At 41.8% G+C, this 24,712-nt stretch overlaps 1 long non-coding RNA gene across 1 annotated transcript in view; it reads right to left on the bottom strand.

Annotated features, from left to right (window-relative positions):
* The window catches only part of LOC133365470 (uncharacterized), a 69,033-nt gene that overhangs the window by 7,035 nt on the left and 37,286 nt on the right, over positions 1-24,712 (bottom strand). Inside the window, exon 2 of the long non-coding RNA XR_009758221.1 lies at positions 4,491-4,649. This is a non-coding gene — a long non-coding RNA (uncharacterized LOC133365470). The remainder of the gene's footprint in view (positions 1-4,490; positions 4,650-24,712) is intronic.

Genomic DNA, 24,712 nt, shown 5'->3' with positions numbered 1-24,712 from the left:
ATGGCAGCAGATGCTTCACCCCTTAGGGGAACCTCGGCCGCCATCTTGATTGATAGCAAACCGCAAAAAAAGCGGAGAAAAAGGTAAGTGAAGCGGGGGGATAGCTGGTGGTTCAGAAGCTCTTGTCCCGCGATCTGTGGCTCCTGTCCTGCTTCCGCGGATCGCGGGCCCCCAAGAGCAGCCTACTAAGCCTAATGGATAATCTGGCCCTGAAGATGGGTCAACCTAGGTGGTTACCTATGTACCGTATGGCATCTTTGTAGGATCCGTTTGTTTTAAAACAGGAATTATTTCAGTATGAAAACCATCAAGAGCCTTACAAGTGAAAAGCTGACTACCAAAGATAGCTTGAGTTTAAAGAGTAGGGATGGGTAAACTTAGTTTGATCCGAGTCCACGCTTAAGGCCAAACTATGTGTGATGCTGAATTAGAAAGCACCTCAGGATTTGTTACAAAATGAATAATAAATGTAAGTGCGTCCATGTCAGTTTTTATTTGGACTGCCATACCTGGGGTGGGGAGGTTTAACCCTTCCCTCTCCAGCTATGATCATAATAAAAATAGTCCCCTGCACAAAGGAAAAAAGCTCTTATGGGTGCCAGCAGCCTCTATGTGTGTGTGTGTGTGTGTGAGGTTAATCAGACTGGAGGAATGTTAAAGTTTCCCTTCCCACACACTGTAGTCCCAATAAATATATTCTTGATTGTTATTATTATTGTTGTTGTTATATAGCTTTGCTCTTGTTTTGTTGTTAAAAAAACACACCCTGACATGCTTTCTAATGATGCATTTAGTGTTATTGTGTAGATTGGCCCTTAAATGGGGGGGAGCCCAGTAGCCAGTCTTCCTCATTAAGTGGGGCAGCCACATTTCTAAGTGGGCCCTTTTTCGGGGGAGAGAGCTGTAGGGTTGCCAGGTTCAGGGCCTGAGACTGATCCTGTATCTTTAGGAGAAAAGAAAGTCAGCCAAGTGCAGGTGTTCTTGCAACTCTGTAATGGGAAAAACCACAAGGTGGAATTCTCCCTCCCCCCTCCACAACTTTTAAAGATACAAAAGACCTCTTGATTGCCAGGCCCAGCCTCCAAGAGGTCCTTTGTATCTTTTAAAGTTGTGCAGGGAGAAGGGAGAATTCCACCTTGTGGTTTTTCCCATTACAGAGTTGCAAGAACACGTGCACTTGGCTGACTTTCTCCTCCTAAAGATACAGGATCAGTCCCACGCCATGGACCTGGCAACCCTAGCAGAGGTGCATAGCCAATCCCCCATGCCCCTCATTGATGGGGAGGATGTGAGGACCAGACCAGGGAAAGGCAGTGACCTTCCCTGTCACCCATCCTCCATCCAGAGAGTGTGTTAACTTACATGAATGAAGTTTAATCTGTTGAATTGTCAGATCAGATAATTGTTATCTCTTTATTTCACCCAGTGAGGCTTTTGTTGTGTACTTGCCCTACCTTGATCACTGAATTTTCCAGAGGGTCCTATTCTTACATTGCTCCTGTTCTTAAAACAAGCTATCATTTTTTAAATGGAGATTGCCCTTATCTGTCATGTAACAAATTACAAAGGAGACAATTTCCCCAAAAAATCTGGGGGGGGGGAAGCACAGCTTGAGAGGGGTAGTGCTCCATTTCCCCCCCCCCCCACGGCTACAGACCTGCTCCCCCCTTTTTTTCTTGAAAGTATATTTGGTTTTAGAATCTGGGTTTTTGCTATCCCTCCAAGCCTCTCTTTGAATTAGCTCAGAAAGGATATATCAGAGTTGCAATCACAGGAGATCTTGTAAGAATTACTGTTCCCATAATCCCCTGCACCTGCAATTGTTGCAAAGCACAACAGGGAAACAAGGAGGGGGAGGAGAAAAACTGATAATATCTTTGCTACATCTTGTGCCACAGCCACCAAATTAAGGGAACAGAAAGGAAGGCAGAGTGTGTTTGACAGGGGGTGGAGAGGGAAGGCATTAATTCTCCTCCAGCTGAGACCCAACCTGGAGGAAAGATTTGGAGCCTGTTCAAACTATCCTCAGTTTTGAGGTGGGCTTGAAGAAGCCCCAGGAGATCATTTCCAAGTCACCATCTCTAGCTTTGGTTTATTTTTAGAAAGTACAGATCACATCATGCTTTAAAGGACAAAACTTATGTGACAAGGTTTGACCCTGATAAAAAGTTTACAGGGCACTGGCCTGAGGCATAAAAGGGGACTCAGCTGAGAGATGAAGTACCCATTACATTGGGCACACACTTTAGAAAGCATGCTTACAACTGACCAATTTCCTTACTTTAGCAAATGCAGCCAAGTGGGCTGATCCAGACTGGGACCACAGCCCAAGGGGAGAGGTGGGTTAAAATGGTAAAAGTAAAAAAGAGAGGAAACTTTGCCACTATAGTGATGAGCTCCCTCCCTACACTGAAACCATTTTCAGGGTTGAATTGTGCCCCCTTAAAACTGGGCACCAAAAGAGCTGCCCCTCCCAAACTCACCACTCATCAAGGAGCAGAGCAAATTCAGGCAGCTGTATTGGTTCTGGACTAGTTGTAAGCATACTTTTCAAACTGCATGTATGACATGTACTTTGGTCCTAAGTTCGCTGTAGGGTGGATACTTATGAATCACCAGCCCAAAACAGTACACAGATTTCTAGAACAGTATGTATGCATCTAAATTTAGAAATCATAACTATAATTTCAATATAAACAAAATGCATCTCTCCATAGTGGGGAAGAATTGACCAGGTGACCCCTGTGCCTGCTTAGTCTGTTATCCAGGTGCTAATTGTTGATGGGCAACTTCAAGGCCCCTGCTTACTCTCCCTTCTTAGGGTTCTTTATCTTTAAACCAAATTTGGACCTTGCACCTCTTCAGAGTACTCTCCTCTGTAAAGCAGGACACTTGGGCACTAGGGATAGAAGGATCTGTCCATTCCGTTCTCTCTGATTCTCATTTTTTCCAGTCTTAAATTCAGTTCTCATTTCTGCAGCAATGTGCCATTTTTTTAAAAAAAAATGCTTACAAAAATTCTTCAGCATTTTAGTGCAAATTTCGCATAATAAATATATTTTGTAAGCAGTTTTCACTAATGTACACATTTTTGCAATGTCTCCTGATACAATGCATTTTTGTATGTTATTTCCATTAATTTATTTGTTTTTGTGCACACTTTGCTCTAATATATGCATTTTTTGTAAACATGGTTTGTTTGGAGAACTGCATTGCAAAATTTGGATTCGGAATTTCAGAAGATGGCTTTGTTTCAGAGACCACTAGAGACACCACAGAGTCATACCTGGAATGAGCTACATCGAATATGTGTACTTTGCCAAAATTAAGTGGATGGCTACTGAAAGCCAAGAACTTTATTGTTTTAGGCTGCAATCCTAATCTCGTGAGTAGTAGAACTGCACCATTAATTTCTATTGTAAATGTAAGCCTTAACATCTGTGCAAATCAGCTGAATGAGCAGCAAGTGTATGATACAACAACCATTAGAGCTTTCTCAATAACACTACAATAAGATCCTATCTGTTTGTGCTGCAGAGATGGAACTGAGAGCGATAGGAAATCAGTCTCCCTGCTATATGTGTTTTTAAATTGCTTTTTTAAAATGTGTTTTTCAATTTATATATTTGTTTTTAGTGTTTTAATCGTTGTAAACTGCCCAGAGAGCTTCAGCTATGGGGCGGTATACAAATGCAATAAATAAATAAATACTGTAGTAAATATAGATCAGTGATACTGAAATTATACATGCCCATATTATAGACAACAGCATGGAACTCACAACTCATAATGAAGGAACCAGAGCTTGGAAAAGTTACTTTTTAAAACTACAACTCCCATCAGCCCCAGCCAGCATGGCCACTAGATTGGGCTGATGGGAGTTGTAATTAAAAAAAAATAACTTTTCCAAGTTCTGGAAGGAACTATAGGTTTGCTTCTTCCTAATATACTTGGAGGGACATTTCCATTTTGCAATAAATTTTAATATACTTGGAGGGACATTTCCATTTTGTAATAAATTTGTTTCTCTGTGAGTGAGACAAACATGCTTTGATAGATTATATATATATAAGATTATCCTGAGAGACAGTGGCTCACCCGAGCAACTGTAAATGTTCTGGCCTGATGCAAAGGAAACAAAATGCATTCCTTCGATTTTTCTGCACACTGTTTTTGTATTCTGCATAGCACTGTGTGGATCTCCCACCGCTTCATGACATTCTGTAGCTGGATCAATCTGTTTTTGATCTGTGTCAATTTTGCATGTCTTCAGTCCTGCATTCAGTCCTGTTTCTACATTAATGTTGTTTTTAAAAACATAATCATTAAAATAATATTTAAATGTGTATTTTATCTCAAATTGTGCTCTTCAACATAATTTATCCTAAAATGTGGATTCAAAAAATGCTGTTTGGTTCATATTTTGTACTGAGAAAGATAACAATCAGAGAAATGCAAAATCTGAAGGATGATTATGTTCCAATACTCACATTAGCTTGGGATGTATTAATCAGGTCAGTTTGCATCGGAGTTCACAGAAATCAAATTCCTCAAGCATCCCTTGAGAAGTTAGGGCTTCAGCTGGTGGCAGGAGTGTTTGGAAAGTGGAGAAGTAGCTCAGGACTGGCTCAGTCCTGCTCCTGATCACACTGCAAAAGCAAAAATCACTCCTGGAACAGCTGGCACTTTAGCAGCTTAAGCTAATCCATTGCATAGAAGGTCCAAGTAAACTTTTAGGAGATATCATGACAAAAATGGTTTATTTATTTACTAGGTTATAACATCAATAGCACCAAGAGAGAGACTCTAATGGGTTTTTTTTCATTCTAAACAAGAGCCAAGTCAGATCCAAACTTTCTTAGTTTAAAATAAATCCATCTGGTAGTTGGGAATATTATTCTCCAAGAAAGCAGATGAATTAAACAGTCTTAACCAAGGAAGCTTTTAGGTCTTAACAGTGTAATCCTATCTGACCCCTCTTCATGTTGATGGCTGGGGAGGGAGTTAAGGACACTACATCCTCTCCTCGTTTGCTAGCCTTTGTTGGCAGAGAGGCATACCACTGGTAAGGAGGCCCCACCACATCAGTGGCCCCTGCTTTGCCCAGTTGGGCAGGAAGACATCAGCATCAGTTTTCCTGCCAGTGATAGCCAGCAGAATGGGGTGTGTCAGGTAGGGGTGGCTGAATCTGTCAATTTCGTTCCTCTCCCTTTCTCATTTTTCCGATAATAAATTCGGTTCTCCCCTTTTCTGCAACAATCTGCATTTAAAAAAACTTCATGAAAATTCATCAACGTTTTAGTGTGAATTTCTCCTACTATGCACATGTTTATATGCCGTTTTGCCTAATATATCCTTTTATGCAATGCCATTTCTCCTAAAATAATACATTTTTGTATGCTATTTTCATTATGCATTTTTGTGGACACTTTATCCCAGTATATACATTTTGTTCCCATTATTTGGCTAGAGAACTGCACTGCAAAATTCAGAGAAATGCACATTTCAAAGCATGGCTGTGTTTCAGTTTTCATATTGTTTCAGAAAATGCAAATTAGATATGTTCATCTTTAATTATGAATTAAATTGAAAGTCTCCCTTTTTCCTAGTGTCAGGGCCAGGCACAGGTGAATCACCAGAGTCCTGACCTGAGCCCCCTTTAGCTGCACCAGCCTGGTGCTGCCATGGTAAAAAAAACATCAGGGCCAGCATAACCTGTCAGGGCTTAGGATCAGCAATCAGTCTGCTGCTCCATTCTACCTCCTCTGCTTCCCAGCCAAGGTTGGGTTTGCCCTGCCCAGGGCTCAAAGAAACAGTAGATTCAGTTACTAAGCAGATGCTTTTATTCAAAGGCAGGGCCAGAGACCTGGCACAGCAGCAAGTATATTTGTTATTTCCATGGACTAGAAGGAAATGTTCTACATACTGGCATTCATCCATGAACCAGTTGTTGAAATCTACTGACACTGCCAAAGTTCTTCTGCCTCCCCTCAATTAATTATTTCATGGGTTCCTTATGCTCTGCCTCAAAAAAGGTACCTCTTGACTAAACACCAAACACCAACAAATATAAAGGAAGCCACATTGTAGGACAGTATTGTGTTGTTGTTGTTGTTTAAAAAAGGCAACTCAAGCTAATGCTGAAGGCATGTGCTTAGGGCAAGGTAGGGAAATGATACTTCATAGGCCACACCATATATTTATTCCATTATTCAACTTTAAATAGTCATGGCTTCCCACAAAAAATCCTGGAAAGGGTAGTTTGTGAAGGGTTCTGAGAGTTAGTAGGAGACTTCTCCTCACAGAGCTACAATTTTCAGAGTGGTTTAACAGTCAGTCCCTCTTCCTAGGGAACTCTTGGAACTGTAGCTCTATGAGGTAAATAGGGGTCTCCTAACAACTCCCAGCATGCGTCACAAACTATACTTCCCAGGATTCTTTGGGGAAGCCATGACTGTTTAAAGTGGAATATAGTGAAATAAATGTATGATGTGAATGGTGTCATTGTTCAGTACAAACACTCAATCATCTACCTGATTTCTCTCAATTTTTAAAAAATAGTGTGCCCATAACTATCCAAATAATGAAGTTTACAAAGCAAAATGGAAATGTGCTGAAACTAGCGAATCTAACTGAAGCAATAGCATAGGAAAATCCTTTCCAAACATGTTACAATGATTATGATTTAATACGTGCACCCCATACTTCCTCCAAAGAATCAAAGTGGTAGTTTATCCACATAAGGAGAGGAAAGCCCCACTGGAGCAGCCCAAGGGTCCATCTCCTTGAGGATCTTGTTTTTTGCAGCAGCCAGCCAGGTGCCTCCAGAAAGACCATAAGCAGGGTTTGAAAGCAAAACCCCCAATATGGTTGCTCCTCCCCCTCTTCTAGCAACTGGTATTCAGCATCAGCAGCATACTGACTCTGAACATGTATAAACCCCCTTTATAGTTTTCCAAGCTGGTGGCCATTAGCACATCTTGTGGCAGTTAAATTCCACAAAGCAATTATGTCAGGGGTGGCTTGAAGGGTGGCGCTGCAGAGCCAGCATCGCTGCTGCTTACTAGGACAGGGTGGGGTGGGACAGGGTGGTGCTGAGGTCAGGGTAGGGTGGGTCCACTGGCAAGAGCACCAGACTGCTCACTCTGACATAGATACTGCCAGGCCCCTTCCCAAACTGTCCCAGTAATGCCACTGTTGGGAGGCCAACTCTGCAGGCCTGCTGGCCACCCCTGAACTGTGAACAGTCATGGCTTCCTCCAAAGAATCTTGGGAGCTGTAGTTTAACGGTGTTGAGAGTTGTTAGGAGTCCCCTGTTTTAACAATTATGGCTTTTGATGACCAGTTGCACACTTGCTCGTAATGTAAAGCAACAGTGATGAGCTTTGGGCTTCTCAGCTCTGAAACAAAGAGTCTGCCTAAAAGAGTAGGGTGCTGATCATGCTCTAAGGACTTTACAAGCAGGCAAGGCTTTACAGTTGTGCAAAGCAGTTTTCTAAGATGAGGAAGGGCCAAAGGCAAGTGACAGAGCATCTGCTTTGCATCTCTGATTCAATCCCTAGCATTTCTAGGTAGGCCTGAGAATGTACCTTGCCGAAAACCCAAAGAGCTGCTGCCAGTCAGTATAGACAACACTAAGCTAGATATCTGATTCGGTATAAAGCAGCTTCCTATGATCCTCTATGTGAGATAGTCACACGACACATACAACAAAGTATGCAGCAAATTGTCCAAAGGAGGAGGGAAGGGGATCCCTTCTTAAACACCCCAACTTTAAAGGCTGCCCTTCACTATATTATATAGTATGAATAACCACTATATAGAGTACCGTTTCATACATATTTTTAAATAAAGTGTCATACATCCACTTCACCAAGGATGAAGCACTGTCTATGTCAGTTTTGAGCTGAAGAAAAAAGACTCAAACTGTTTTTCATTCACTATAATTTCCTTAACCGCAGCACCTACCTGGCTGAAACTTTGCATCCTACTTACCTAAGGGCACTTCTATGACATATGTCATTTTTATACAAATTGGCCGCAAAATGGTAAAGGGGAAATTAATCCCTTCCCCTCAGACTGTAAAGACTGCCCCTGCACAATACTCTCTGCACCTATCTGTCTAAAGCCTGCCAGGCTTTGTCTCCTCAGAAGGAGCTACTATACTTGAAAATTTCATCCAATTCTGTCAAAAAGTAAAGATGTTTTAGCCATTTGTTGATTTCTCCATGATAATCAATGGGATGACACAGAGCTTTGGATCTGAAGTGGCTCTTCTCCAAAGCAGTCCAAACTGATTTAACCCACTAGTCAAGGTGGATTCCCAACCAATCTTGTTTTCTGTGCAGAAAACATTTATTAGGTTTGCTGGATTTGTTTACAGATTCCTATTTTTCTTTTTCTTTTTTAATTTTTGTTTTTCCAGGGAAATGAATCTCTTCACAATGAAGAATTCAATGCACTGAAAGGAAAGTAAAAACCTCCCATTCTATCAATAGATGACAGAATAGGTGAAGCAGAGTCCAACTTAAAAATATGTCGTTTGAGCATCCAGCTACTTGAAATATTGAATGTAAAAGTATTAGATAACTTTATACATATTCAAAAGCCAATCAAATGCATTTGTACAATCTTCTCCAAGTCCAAACTCCTCCAGTTTCTGGAGAATGCCATAATTAGTGCTAGCCTGAAATATAGATATTATGCTTCAATAAAGCTGTGCAATGACTGTGTTAGTCATTTCCCCCTCTAACGCAGAATCTGGCACAGCTCTAGTTAGAATTCACTCTGAGCAAATCCTGGGTGGTTAAATTTACTACCTACTAAGACTCAAAATAGTTAGTCATGACTGAGATTTTCTAATGATTTTTGATAAATGTATCTACACTCATAAGAAATGTCATGGACACAATTGTTTTATTGAACACATGAGTTTTCTTTTATTGCCTATCAAATTGCAAACAAGAGAACACCTGTGTGATTTAAAGAAATCTGCATAGGGTGATACCCAAGTAAGTTATACTCAAAGTAGACCCATTGAAATTAATGGCCATAAAGTTGATTTCAATGGGTGTATGCTATGATTGATATTGGATATGAATCATAAGCTTATATTCTGACATATGACATCAGTACATTACAATGCATGTATAGTGCAACATGACATGTAACCGGTGAGTGGTTCTTGATCTTTGAGCAGACCAGAACTACTTCTTTGGCCATTTACACTAGCTTGAGGTATTTAAAAATGCTTGGGTTGAGATGGTAGAGAAGACCACAGCTCAATTGTTGCAAGGTTTCCTGGCACTGTCTGTTTTAAAAAAGGGTCCGGTAGTAGATGAATAGACAGCACCACTACCAGAGACCCTGGAGAGCTACTGCCAGTGAGAGTGAACAACAGTGGGCAGGTGAGGGCAGGTGAGGGCCTCCTGCGGATACCATCTTATCAGGAGGTCAATTCTGCACAACATAGAAGCGGACTTTTAGTGTTGTGGCACCTACCCTTTGGAATTCCCTCCCTTTAAATATTAGACAGGAGCTATCTCTATTATCTTTTGGTGACTACTGAAGACCTTCCTCCTTCAACAAGCCTTTTAAGTAGAGACCTTATCCCAGTCTGTGTCTGTGTTGGAATTGCTTTTTAAGATGTTTTTAAAGCAGATAAGCCGCATGCCCCCTTTCGCCCCGCACCAGACGCCGGGAGAAGCGCTTCGGTCAGAGGGAGAGTCTTCAAAGGAGTCAGAGATTATGGGCGAAGACCTTTTCTACTTAAGCCTGCTCCCCCGACCGGGTTGCTGACTCAACTTCCGTCACATGCTGCAGAGTTTACTTACGTAGCCTAGTTAACGATTGCAGTGAGCTAACATAGTGTGTCTATGAAATTGATTGCCTTCGATGTTACTTTAATAAAACAGGAATTGATTCCATCCTTGTCTCTGTCTCGTGAGTCTCGCTCTGGGCAGGACACCACTATACCATCTGTTGTCTGACATTGTACAACTGAAAAACAGCCATATTGCATGGTGTTTCGATTTGTCTGGTTTACCTCTGACTTCCACAGAGATGAAATGACTTGGTTATTGGTTATCATCAGGAATGGTAGGCAATAGTGCCTATTATCTCCCAGGTTCCAAAATTTGGATAGACATAGGGCAGTTATTCAAAGTGGTGCATCTACAGTCAATCTTGGATTGCACAGAGCTGTCAGTCATAGCAGCTGGTGATTATGCTATTGGCAAGCTCATGATCTCCCGCTACAAATGTTTGTGAAGGAAGACTGTGAGCCTCAGTACGAGTCAAGGCAAGCTAAAAAGGGACTGTATCTCTCTTAAATTGGCACTACTCTCGTTTGACAAGGGGAGTGTTTTTGAAGGTAAGGATATTTTCCTCATGGAAACAGAGAACAGGAATAGGTGGGAAAGGACTGGCCTGCTCAAGTGTTCAACCTGAATCCTTAGAAAACCCAATGACTTTTTTTGAGTATGTGATTGAAACAGGCAAGCAGCCCAACTGAATTGTGGACTTAACCAATAGATGCTTGCCCAGGCCAAGTTATTTATGCCAAACAAGCATTTTCTTTCTCTTCATAAGCCTTCAAAAATGTTCTGGCAACTCTCTATTTATAACTTTTTTGAGATGCTGCTGGATAATTACAGGTTTTGCTTTGCTTGTTTTGTCAACATGCATTTTACTTTTGTGATGAATTATTAACATTTATGAGCCAATATATGGAGTACTGTCAATTGGAGTCCTTTCTTTTGTTTTTGTACATGAAGCTTAATATAGCTGCCCAGCTAAGGCCTCTTTCAAAAATGAAACTTTGCATCAACAAAAGAATTTCTAGACTATAATTATGATGATGGTGGTGATGATTACATTACATTTATTACCCACCCTTCAGCAGTAGTTCCCAAATTACAACAATTTAAAATTCACTGTAGTGACCATCATCATCATCAGTCAATATGATAAGCTGTATTAAATTTCTCCCATAAAAGGTAATGGTTCACATAGACAAAACCTCTTTCTTTTCTTCATATTGACATCACCAAGGTTTGAGTTTTGCCTTCAAGTCCAAAATTTAAGTCCTGTAAAAATGAATGGTTTCCACTGATTTCTATGGCAGAAAGGAAAGGAGTAACAGAGATTATCACAATTCCACTCCCCACGCCCCACCTGCTTTCTGATGCACTTAGAATTCCAGTATCGGGGAGGTCAGATAAGCATTCTTGATGACATTGCTGTAGAGCTCTCTCACAGAAGTTAAGGAAACATTCTTTGGAAAAAGAACTGGTGCGCAAAGGAAAGAAGCATGGCATCCTCTGGACCACCCAAGCCACCCTTTCTCAATCCTCTGGTGCAGTTTCTCCCTCAATCTTCCAAGCTAGCTCAGCAACTCAGCAGGAAGGGGAGACTGCTCTTGCATCTGGTTGGCTACTGTAAGAACAAGGTGCTGGACTAGATGGGCCACTGGCCTGATCCAGCAGGCTCTTCTTATGTTCTTAACTCCTAGGGGGGTGAGGAACTTGGAGAAGTTATTAACAGTGACTGACACATCTAAGGGAGACTGGGTTAGTGAAAACTGAGTAACTCCTTGCCAGGCCAGTACAAGACACTGAACCACCTGAGACAAGTGGCTCTACCACACACTCACCCATTCCTCACCATTCCTCCTCCTCCTCCCCCACACTTATTTTTAAAGTGTTTCACCACTGCTAATCTAGGTTGTATGTACACCTTACATTTCAAGAACAAGGCTTCCTCCAAAAAAGCCTGGGAACTGTAGTTTACCCTCACAGAACTACAATTCGCAACACCCTTAACAAACTGAAGTTCCCAGGGTCCTTCGGAGAAAGCCACATGCTTTAAATGTGCTTTCAATGTTTGGTGTGTACCGCAGTCATAGTGCCTCAGTCTGAGAAAGGGGGTTCACTACGGTGGCTAGAAACTCATTTCATTTCATTAAAAGTGTATAAAGTTTTGATTAATTTTCAAAATGAATTTCTAGCCACAGTGGAAAAGTGTGGGCAGCACAAGAATTTTCCCTGACCTCCTCACCCAGAATGCCTCATTCTGAGGAAGGGGATATTTTCTCAAAGCAAGTCCTTGGGGTGGGGCAGGCACTCTGCTGAGTTCCAAAAGAGGTGGGCTGATCGGGGGACTTCCGGGAAGGGTGACTTCGCTTGTGCCTGCTTTTGGGATGGGCTCCCGCCTCAAAAGAAGCTTATTCAGATATAAATCAGTCAGAACATTTTTCTTTGACTGATGAAATTTCTCCCGGGCAGGGAGAAACGTAGAGATCAACCTCAAAAGCCTGTTTTTGTTGGGAGGACTGGATTTCATTAATTTATGAGATAAGGTCCAGCCAACAATGCCGGACGGACTTTCGAACAAGCTCTATCTGTTTAAGCGATACGTTTATCTTTTCTTTAAAGAGAGAACGGACTAACAGGCAAGCACCCTTCTTTCTATTATTTTTCTTACTTGGTTTAAATTGTTGCAGCAAAAGGAAATTTGTCAGATTGATCGGCTTTGGACAACTTCTGGGTGAGCTATAACTCTTCTCTGTTATTCACGAAATTAACAGCTTATCTCTGTTTCTGTCGCAAAAAGCTGTCCTGGAAGTGCATTCTAAAGATATAAACAGAAGAGGGATTTCTATTCCTGATTTCTATTCCGAGGAATATTATATTGTCTGGGACTATTCTCTTTTTGGTCTATTTTATTTTGACGAATCTGCTTCTTCACGACGCCACTAACTGTTTTGATGCTGGGAACTAAATTTGTTTTGCATTCTTGAACATAGAGAGATAAGGCAGGCTGCTCTGTTTATACTGTGATGTCATCAAGCCTGGAATATTAACCCAATTGTTGCTGAAATAAGAAGTGGTTCTTCTTTATTTTTGTTTTGCTTTGTTTTCGTGGTTTTAAAAATGGCAATCAAGAAAGTGGCTGAGAATCTGGAAGTAACTATGTTTCAGAAAATAATGGATGAGATTGAGATAACGAAACAAACCCTGCGACAGGGTAGTAAGGAGCTGAAAATTGAACTGAGCAAAATGACGCAGGAGCTTAAAGAAATAGGGGATCCTGTGAGAGAGGAGAATGAGATCAGAGATGAGAAAAGAAAAAATAAAGGGAAGATACAAGCCCTGGAGATTGGAACAAATGTGGAATTGGAAAAAGATCTGGAGTTTATGGATTTTAGAAATAAAATCTACTGTTTGGAATTTAACGTTATCTCTGAAGAAATTAATGAAGATATTAGAGATAAAGTTATCAATGGCTTGGATAATCTTTTGGACTGGAATGACGTGATGGAGTTTGATATAGAGAAAATCTATGGAATTAACTGCAGCCATGTGACAATGGAAAAACTCTCAAGAGATGAGCCAGTGCATTTTGTAAAAAAGAAGAACAGAGATATGACTTTACAACAGTATTTCAGCAACTTATTCAGAATGGATGGCAAGAAAATATTTGGGATAGAGGAAATTCCCATCAGACTCTTATTATATGACTATGGCTACGACAGCAAGATTATTATGGAATACTGATAATGGAAGATTGGACACTGAAATTACTGGACTTAACAGGACTATTGGAGATGGAAGATGGAACTAATAGGGATAATGGAATAATGGCTATTGAAATTATTGAACCTAACAGATTTTGATGAGATGGATTAATCGAAATGTTTATTTGGACTATGGTTATGACACATCACACTATGTGACGTCATGATGGTTATGACAATAAGATTATTATAATTATTAACGAGATGGATTAATCGACATGTTTATTTGGAGAAAAATTGATAGATATATTTCTTAAAGAATTGAAACCTCTCTTTGACTTTTTGTGGAAAGAATAAAGTAATGTTTATGAGATTTGATGATTAATTAAGATAACTACTGGAGGAAAGTCAATATTTTATTTTTTTTGTTTAATTATTTTTGTTTTGTTTTGTTTTTTGTCTTTGAATGTATTATGATTTTGTTTTGTATGTTTTATGAAAATTTGAATAAAAATTATTGTAAAAAACAAAACAAAAGAGGTGGGCTGATGTCAGTGACAACATGTGGGTAGGCTGGTCAAAGAGGCAAGTGACCAGGGATCTAGGGTGCTAATCTGTGCACTCCCACCATCTGAGGCAATTACCTGTTTGCCTCATGGAAGCCCCAGCCGTGCCCCAATCCTTCTCAAAGTTTCTTGGAACACTGGACTACCAATCTAAGACTGCCCACTACAGGAGAAGAGGGAGTACTGCATTGGAATCAGGATCAAGAATTGTCATTTTTATGCTTGAGCATGACATAACAGCCCACTCATTTATATCCCAGTGACATTACTGCTGGGCACCATTGGGAATGTCCAAATCAAGCAGCTGTATCTCTGCAACTCGACACCACACCTTGCTATCCCATGCCATGTATGTTAATTGTCTTAGTGATGTTGGCTTTATTTTATGGATTTGTAATCTCTCTTATGTGTTAAGAAAGGCAAATAAGAAATATTACATATCTCTATAAAGATGGTTGGGTCAAGGGCCATTTCTTGTTAGTTAGTTTTCCCCCTCCCTCTAGTATGTTGCACTCACTGATATATTGTAGCTTGCACTCATGCGGGTTTCCCACCCTCTCTCTGAATGCTACTGTTATTTCTTAGCACTCACATTTTAAACATTTCACTTTCCCTGATTACTTTTCTTCTTCCCTGCTTTCTCACAAATGAATAGCTTTCTTCCTACAAATCAGTCCAAGGTAGGTTGGGTTGGAAAATGTGTTGCATCTACCCCCCACCCCGATGCTGTAGCAGTTTAGATAAGTGCCTGGTGTGCATGGAAGAGCCAGTGTGAAAATTGTTGCTTGAATATCTGCAATTTCATTTTTAACAACCATAGCTAGATTGGTTTGTACAAGCCCTACAGTGACACAGAACAAACTGCATTTCCAAATCAAAATGGAATTCTGACTAAGATTGACCTTGGAACTGAGAGAGCACCGGGGGGAGTGGGGCTAAAGATTCAATACTGCAATTTCAAGAATGGCTTCAGGATATCTTTGAAAATCATGAGTCATTTCTTTGATGATAACAATCCCTATTTTAATTTCCATGGACTATTCATTTATTCTGTTCTGATTCCTGGCTGTGCTATCTTTTTCTCATAATCCCATAACTGATCTGAAGATCTAGAATGATCTTCCCTGATAGAATATCTAATGTAATTTTATCTTCCTTTGAACTCACTAAGATAGTAGCATTGTTTTTATGTCCCTCCATTTTTAGACTCTCATGCTGACAGTGCGCAGTCCATTCTTGGACTTTGTATGTACTGTATGCACAACCTAATACATATAATTCTGTAATATAATTGTGTGTATATAATCCAAACACTATTTGCTTAGTCAGGATGTGGACATGTTATTCCCGTCTTGTGGATGTCCTAGGGTTGCCATATTCCAGTTCCACAAATCTGGGCAGGCTGATTTGCATATTATGAAATTATGAAAATTAAGTATATTAATTTTTGCATTGTCCAGTTGTTTTGCTTTTGTGCCTAGTAATTACCACCAAAAACTGAGGAGGATATGAGGAATCTTTTTTTAAAAACTTACATTTTTAGCCTTAAATGCCCAGATGTCTGTTTCCAATACTATGGAATATTTATTTATTAAGAGGATTTATATCCTGCCCTTCCACTGTTAAAAACAAGTCAAAATTCAGATAATAATTTTAGAAATACTTTAAGATAAGTTCTAGAACTAAATCCATTGTGCTACTGGTCCAACTTTGTAAATAATATTTCCCTGCTGATTTTGTTCCTTATAGTACTTTAATATCTGTTGTAGCTTACTAATTCTGTATTGCAATACCATGATGTTGGTCTGTACAGAAGACTGTAAAATATATGAAATATCTCTCACTGACTTGTGAAACTTTACACTGAACATCTATGCTAAATGAGGCAGGCAGAATACCCTTAACTGGGAACAATAACAATATACTCCAGGGCTATGGGAAATTCTGATCATATCCTCAGTATGAGGTAATGAAAGAAAATGAACAAAATCTATTTGAATTATTCCACATATCTTTTTTTAAAAAAAATACAGAAAATCTAACAAACATTAAAAAATAATTAATCCAATACACACTTACCTGGGAGTAAATCTCATTGAACCCAATGGAACTTACTTGAGTAGGCATGTATTAGATTGCATTGTAAATGTTACAAGTTTACTAGTCTCAAAAAGCACATCTAAAGTACATTTAAAAGTACATCTAAAGAGACAGTCTGATCATATATTCTACTAATCAACACATTTATTCTGTTTCTCTGAAAAGATATATTTTGTCCCTCTACATTTAATATTTACTCCTCATCTTTTTAGCTCCGTTTAAAAAAACCTATAGGATAACACAGAGGCAGAATGGCTATAATATGTGATCAACGCAGTTTGTAGCAGTGTGCTACACAGGAGAATGTTATTATAAACTATGAATCAAAGTGTAGAACATTGGTGTGACATTAGAGTTACCCAAGATAAAAGGTTTTAAATCTTTTACAGAAATTGTGAAAGGATTTTAGACTTGATTTTGTAGACTAGGCAAGAAATTAGCAGGACCTCCTCTATGACTAAAGTATGCTCTTACATAGATCACTTTGGGATAAACATTGCCTGGGACTCAGGAGCTGCCAGTGTCCCCCCCTCCCACAATGCTGAAAGTGTAGCTCTGTGAATCAGCACCCTTAATGGACAACAGGTCTCATGATTCTTTGAGGGAGGCCATGGCTGTTAAAGTGGTATAAGAATGCTTTAAATGTATGGTGTGGATGCAACCTTTGATATATCTATGAACATTTTTTATTATTATTTATAACCTACTTTTCATCTATACAGATACCAGAGCAGGGTACAGAAAATAAAACAAACAAACCATACAATATTCCTTATTCCCTGTAAACTAATTAATAATAATCATAATAATAAAATTTTATTTATGAGTCGCCTATCTGGCCGAATGAACGGCCACTCTAGGTGACGTACATAACACAGTAAAATACAATATAAAAACAATGCGGACCACAATAATTAATCTAAACACCACCCTTCTAGTTAATAACCGCATTAAAAACTAATCTACCCCAGAGATCCCGTATGCCTGCCTGAACAGCCAGGTTTTCAAGGCCCAGCGGAAACCTATCAGGGAGGGGGCATGGCGAAGATCGAAAGGAAGGGAATTCCAGAGGGTGGGGGCCACAATCGAAAATGCCCTCTCTCTGGTCCGCACCAGCCTAGCTATTTTAACTGGTGGGACCGAGAGAAGGTCTTGCATGGCTGATCTCGTCGGGTGGCATAATTGGTGACCCTGGAGGCACTCCTTCAGATAAACTGGGCCGAAACCGTATAGGGCTTTAAAGGTCAACACCAACACCTTGAATTGGGCCCGGTAAACAACTGGCAGCCAGTGTAGATCTATTAACACCGGAGTAATATGATCACGGCGACGGCTGTTCTTAATCAAATGTGCAGCTGCATTCTGTATCAGCTGTAATTTCCAGACTGTTTTCAAGGGTAACCCCACATAGAGCGCATTACAGTAGTCTAAGCAGGAGGAGACCAGGGCATGTATCACCCATGGGATCAGATGGATAGGAAGGTAGGGTTGCAGCCTCCGTATTAGATGTAATTGATACCAAGCTGCCCGGCTCACTGCCGAAATCTGAGCCTCCATGGACAGCTGGGAGTCAAGAATGACCCCAAGGCTACGTACCTGGTCTTTCAGGGGTAGTCTTACCCCATTGAACACCAGGTCAATATCTCCTAACCTTCTCTTGTCTCCCATGAGTAACACCTCGGTCTTATCGGGGTTTAGTTTCAGGCTATTCCTTCCCATCCATCCACTTATGGCTTCCAGGCACTTGGACACGGTGTTCACAGCCAGCTCTGGTGAAGATTTAAACGAGAGATAGAGCTGAGTGTCATCCGCATATTGGTGACACTGCAGCCCAAATCTCCTGATGATGGCCCCCAGCGGCTTCACATAGATGTTGAATAGCATAGGGGAGAGGATAGAACCCTGTGGGACTCCACAATTAAGAGGCCAAGGGTCTGAAACTTCATCCCCCAATGCCACCCGTTGGTGCCTGTCTGAAAGATAGGAATGGAGCCACTGTAAAACAATGTCCCCTATTCCTAATCCCTCCAGGCGATCTAAAAGGATACCGAGGTCAACGGTATCGAACGCCGCTGAGAGGTCCAGGAGGACGAGGAAGGTATATTCTTCCCTATCCAACGCCCTCCTCATATCATCCACCAGAGCGACCAAGGCTGTTTCAGTTCCATGTCCAGTCCTGAAGCCCGACTGGAATGGATCGAGATAATCTGCTTCATCCAAGTGTGTCTGTAACTGTTTGGCCACCACTTGCTCAATCACCTTGCCCAAGAATGGTAGGTTAGAGACTGGGCGGAAGTTATTCAACTCTTGGGGATCCAAGGAGGGTTTTTTCAAGATAGGCTTTATTACTGCCACCTTGAGGGCTGATGGCATTGCACCCTCTTCCAAGGATGCATTTACCACTGCCTTGATCCCTTCGCTCAGCTTCTCTTTACAGCTCATAATGAGCCATGAAGGGCAAGGGTCAAACAGACAGGTGGTTGGCTTCACAGTAGAGAGCACCTTGTCCACTTCCTCAGAGGAAAGAGGCTGAAACCAATCCCACCATTTAACCGGAATGCAACTGGCCGACTCTGGCTCACTTCCTGTATCCACGGCGTACGGAGTCATGCTCTTCAGGCGCTCGATTTTATCGGCAAAGTGTTTAGCAAATGTGTCACAGGAGGCTTTAGAATGTTCCATGGGTTCCTGAGCAACTGGACTGACCAGGCTTCGGACCACTTGGAACAAACTCCTGGGGCAGCACTCTGCGGATGCAACAGAGGCAGCAAAGAATTCCCTCTTTGTTGCCTTTGTTGCCACCTGGTAGGCAGCTATTGCTGCTCTAACCAGTGTCCGATCGTCTTCAGAGCGAGATTTCCGCCACCGGCGCTCTAGTCGTCTCACCTCCTGTCTTAGACCCCGCAACCGTGGTGTATACCAGGGTGCTATCTGAGTTCTATTCAGGGGGAGAGGACGTTTCGGAGCCACCCGGTCTACTGCCCTAGTGATCTCCCTATTCCACTCCATCACCAGGGTTTCGACTGGGCGTCCTTCAGCTGGCTCCAAATCTCCCAGCGCATTCAGGAATCCTTTAGGATCCATCAGGCGTCTGGGACGGACCATCCTAATAGGTCCTTGTCCCCTGCGGAGGGTGTGTGGCATTAAGAGGTCCATATTCACCAGGTAGTGATCTGACCATGACACGGGGTTGGAAACAACAGTCCCCATTTCCAGATCATTTCCCTCCCCTCCCAAGACAAACACAAGGTCAAGAGCATGACCGGCTACATGGGTGGGCCCCGTATTACTGAGGTGCAGTTCCCAGGAAGTCATGGTTTCCATGAAATCTCGAGGGGCTCCAGTGAGGACGGCCTCGGCGTGCACATTAAAGTCCCCCAAAACCAATAGGCTGGGGGAGAGCATCCGCACGCCCGAGACCACCTTGAGCACCTCGGTCAGGGAGTCTGCTGTGCAGTGGGGTGGGCGGTACACAAGTAGAATCCCAAAACTGCCCTTTGGGCCCAACCTCCAGTACATGCAGTCAACAAACTTGGTCTCATGGGGAGGGGGTCTGGCGAAAACCAAGGACCCCCGATAGATGACTGCCACTCCCCCTCCCCGCCTACCAACCCTCAGCTGCTGTGCATATCGGAAACCAGCTAGACACATGGCCTCAAGCGTAGGAGCTGAGGCCTCATCCAGCCAGGTCTTCGTAATACACATCAGGTCTGCGTTCTCATCCAGAATCATATCATGGATGAGCGTTGTTTTTTGGGCCATAGACCTGGCGTTACATAACAGCAGTCGAAGGTCGGATGGAGTCCTGCGTCCCCCAGTTATCTTCTGGTTATGGACAGGCCCGGAACAGGGGATGGATATTATGCATCTATCCCTTGTTCCCCTAAACTGGCGTGGCCTGCCACCCGCACCTTTCCAGGATCTGCTGCCTAGCCTTTTAATATCGTGGCTCCCCACCCTCCCCATGGTACCCTCCTCTGGTCTGCACATGCCCCCTCCTTATCCGCCAATCAGGCAAGCCCCCCACCCCAAAACAGCACCAGAATATCTTAAGTCCAACAGGCATCCAATTCTCCACTACAAGTCACTCCTCTCCAGCTGGTAAGTCAGCGCAGTAGATGGAAATTCCTGTATAGCGGTTTTTTGACTAGCAGCTGATGAAAGGGTTTCGCCTGCTGGGGTGTCTCTTTCTTCCTGGCAACCACTAGAATCAATTCATGGTGTGGCAGCTGTCTTTAGGGGCCTGTGCTGCTCTAAATATAATACAATCCTCATAGTAGCCTAGCCAGTCGTGGAGATGCCAAAAACAGGACAATTTCGTGGTTGCAGTTAGATGATTAATATCCACTAGCTGTATCTCTCATATATAGATGTTATTTGATAGGTATCTCTCCTTACAGATGTTCTCGAATATCTGTAGATGGTTATATCTCTTAAAGCCTGAATTTGTAATGGTGAGCCAGTATCAGCTGAAGCAGAGGAAGAGCAGGTTTTCCACAGAATCTCACTAATATAACCCAGCCAAACAATGGCCACCGTAAAGCTACACAGCCGTCCTGTGTCAGTTCTCTTGTTAGGTAATATTAAATTGGCTTTCTCTTCAACTCAGAGTTGCTGAGTCATAGATGATAAAATACAGGCTTACTGAAAAGTTTCAACTCAGAGTTGCTGAGTCATAGATGATAAAATACAGGCTTACTGAAAAGTTTCAACTCAGAGTTGCTGAGTCATAGATGATAAAATACAGGCTTACTGAAAAGTTTCAACTCAGAGTTGCTGAGTCATAGATGATAAAATACAGGCTTACTGAAAAGTTTCTCACAGATATTTCTCACAGATATTCACCGGCAGTGTTTACTTCAGAGGACAGGAATGTTTACTTCAGAGGACAGGAATAGTTCAACAGTCAAAAGGTGAATAGCAACCTTATATTGTCTTATTTCTCAAATGCTATAACTGTAGCTGTCATTATGACTATCTTGTCTTGTCCTATCACTTGAGATAGTCCTTATAATGCTCATTTTAAGTTGCTTCCAGTTACAATTGCTTTTCAGTTGCAACCACAGCTCTAAGCTGCTTTGGCTTGTGAGCAAGTTGAAACTCAAATCCCCAGCTGCAGTATGATCTTCAAGGCCGCTTGGTAGCGTTCTCACAATTATGTCCAAAACAGAGTGCAATTTAGATAAAATTCCCAACTTACACTCTCCTCAGTTGACGCTCACAAGGTTGATAATTTATAGCAGCAGGGCAGCAGAATAACACACAGCAAAAAACCTCAGAAGCATCAAAAAGTGGTAGATTGTGGAGCCTCCAAACAACACGTCCTCTTCTCTTGAGTGCCCATTATCAGTGCAAATAAAGGCACACCTCCATGGCAGCCATTTTGTGACAGGCACCCTCAGCACTTCCTCGAAATATGAAAAGTGCCCCCTGATCCAAAAAGGTTGGCAATCCCTGGGTTAAACAGTCTCTCACTAAACCCTGTGCTGTCGCTGGTACTGTCCATTACACTGAAACCTTTTTTTGAGCCAAGGCCACTCCTCCACAGGGATATTTCCCTGCCCATGCACTGTTTTACAGGAGCTCACATCCATTTCAGTGGGGCTTGCACAGAAAACTTTTCAGTGGACTCAGTACTGCTGTTCAAGATGCATATAAGCAGCACTTTCCTGGTGGCCAGTAAATGGGCTGATGGAAGGGAGTGTGAGTAGCATTTATTTTCAGGAACTCTCTCCAGCCAAATTATCCACATTGTGATTCACAGTCAGCTCCATGGTTTATGTTTCAGTTTCACGATCTTTCTAGTATCTCTCCAAAATAGCATGTGCTTGGCTTTCTTATGGCAAATGCACATTCTCTGTGTTTTCCCCTTCATCATCTATTAGCTAGTGTCTGGAGCAGACACAAATCAGGAGAAGAGGTTGGCAAGAGAGGCCAACACATAACACAATACTAAATGGTCAGATCATTTGGATCCTGGGATTGTTTGTTTATTTGATTGTGGTACTCCCACTTTGCCAAAAAGTCCCAGGGTGGAGTACATACTTATTAAATACTTATTAAATACCATGAGAACATGGAAGTGGCTTGCAAATTAGGTGGGAGAATGGGAGGGGTGAGGCGGTGGGGAGAGCAGTGTGGTGCAAGGACACTGGCAGGGGCACCAGAATGGCTCCACTAGTGTGTTTGCACTTCACTAACCTCCCTGCCACCTTGCCCCTCTCCCTCCTGGTAAGTAACAGTGACCCACCTGCCAGGAAGCTAGCATAGTAGCTCCACCCTACTTAGTGAGCTGCTTCTGCTTAAAGGCATATGTAAGGTAACACCGAGATTACTACAGTGGAGAAGGTTGAGGGGGAACAGCCCAATCAAAGATGGTTCATCTGCTCCCAAAAGCCCATGAAAAGAGGTATGTCGACTAACCAATGAAAAGAGTACAATGATGGTGCCAAACACATAACTGGGACTCCCAGATGCAGTTAGAGAATTATCCTCTGTAAAGTAGGGCACCTAGCCATTCTAATGAGGAACACATCTAGGAAATGATCTAGCAAACTTGGTTGCTTATATAAATGGAATTTGTACAAAATATTGTAATAGAAATTAAGGGTTAGGTGGAATATTTCACCATTGCTCTGGAAATTAGCCATTTTTTTCAAGAATGCACTGGAGAAATATAAATAGGTTTTTTGGGGGGAGGCAGAGTGTGTGTGAGAGAGGGAGATCCTTCATGGGCTCCTCGTGGAAGGAAGGGCAGGATGTAAATCTAATAAATAAATAAATCATAGCTGTTTTCCCTTTCTATACCAAACAGCTAGCTGACAGATGCCTCATAATGTTTAAATATGGCAAATGTAACACAAGCTGCCAATTTCAAAGTGATTGTTTCAAAACCACTCTTGGCCCCAACGCTAAGCTTGTGGGGATAACTCCTTTTGTTCATGAGAAGCATGTATCACTTTTCATTTGTGGAAAACTAGAGTGTCTTTCCAATATCTTTAATGGCACAAATAAGTCAAGCCTGGCATTAATTTGTTACTGAGCTGTTCTAACATTACATATCAGAGTTTGTTCCTTTTTCTTCTACAGCCTCTGGCAATAGGGACATAGAAGGCGATGGATACAATATATAATGAAATAACACTGTGGGGTGGAGCAGGGTCAATGGAAATATTATTGTCATGCTTGCCAATAATAGTTAACAGCAAATGACCACACAGGCGCTAAAAGAGCAGTGTTTTGGGTGGGCCATGCAATCCACATGTTGCATTGTTTCTGCAAGTCCCAAGGAGCATTCCCAAAAAGTAGCATCACAGAATGTGTCGGCGTTCCATGAATGAAAATTGTGTGCTAGCCTTCCCATTTGGCTACTTAAGATTGGAATGAAGCAAAACCGAGTTTGTTAATTCTGCTGGCCTCACAGGAAAATAACATCTGCAAAATTAATTTTATACCTTTAAAAAAAAATAGTTTTGCCTCAGATGTTCTCCTGTTTTATAAAAATGGAAATTACTGAACAATCATGTTAACTGTTCAAGGTATATTGCAAAGATCAATTTGAAATCCAATATGCCTGGGAAGTCTAATAGGTTAGAAGGTTAATATGATACAAATAACTCTATACGAGGGTTTCCGTAACAGAGGAAATTAAGCATTGTTCATGAAACATGAGTGCTCCCAATACTGAAAGTGCTTGAAGTCAGTGATAAGGTAGCCAAGTTGTAGATGAATTTACAGGAGCTAAGTAGAGTTGTCTTTCCAGAATCCGATTCAGGGAAAAGTTCCAGGAACCCTGCCAAAACTTATGAATACCCAGATTTTCTCAACCCCAAATGTTCAGCATCATGCATCAGCACTTCACAAATACAAAAGTTTATAAAGTAGGAGATAAAAGAAGACTGAGGTACTGTATCTGCAGGTTCAAACAAATTGACATCTTATTGTCAGGTTTCTCAGCAGTCATAAGGGCTAGCCATTTAATTTTTTATCTAATATTTTTGTAAGCAATCTTACCGTCACATATGGGGTGGGGCGCAGCAGCAGGACAGCAGGCAAATGAGGCGAAGGAGTGAGGGAAGCAAGGATGGCAGGTGGAGGGTTAGGGTTGCCAGGTTCTTGACCTGAGACTGATCCTGTATCTTTAGGAGAAGAGAAAGTCAGCCAAGTGCAGGTGTTCTTGCAACTCTGTAATGAGAAAAACCACAAGGTGGAATTCTCCCTTCCCCCTTTACAATTTTTAAAGATACAGAAGACCTCTTGGTTGCCAGGCCCAGCCTCCAAGAGGTCCTTTGTATCTTTTAAAGTTGTGCAGGGAGAAGGGAGAATTCCACCTTGTGGTTTTTCCCATAACAGGGTTGCAGGAACACCTGCACTTGGCTGACCTTCTCTTCTCCTAAAGATACAGGATCAGTCTCAGGGATTGAACCTGGCAACCCTAGGCAGTGGTGAGTTCTTGGAGGGGCATTTTGGGAGTTGCCTGAGGTGGATTGCACAGGGAGTTGCCTGTTCTCTCTGTCTCTGTCTCTGTCTG

Source organism: Rhineura floridana, chromosome 10 (assembly GCF_030035675.1).
Source record: "Rhineura floridana isolate rRhiFlo1 chromosome 10, rRhiFlo1.hap2, whole genome shotgun sequence".
Classification (NCBI taxonomy): Eukaryota; Metazoa; Chordata; class Lepidosauria; order Squamata; family Rhineuridae; genus Rhineura; species Rhineura floridana.
The sequence above is the reverse complement of the archived record's forward strand: the minus strand, read 5'-3'. Positions and strand labels throughout refer to the sequence as shown.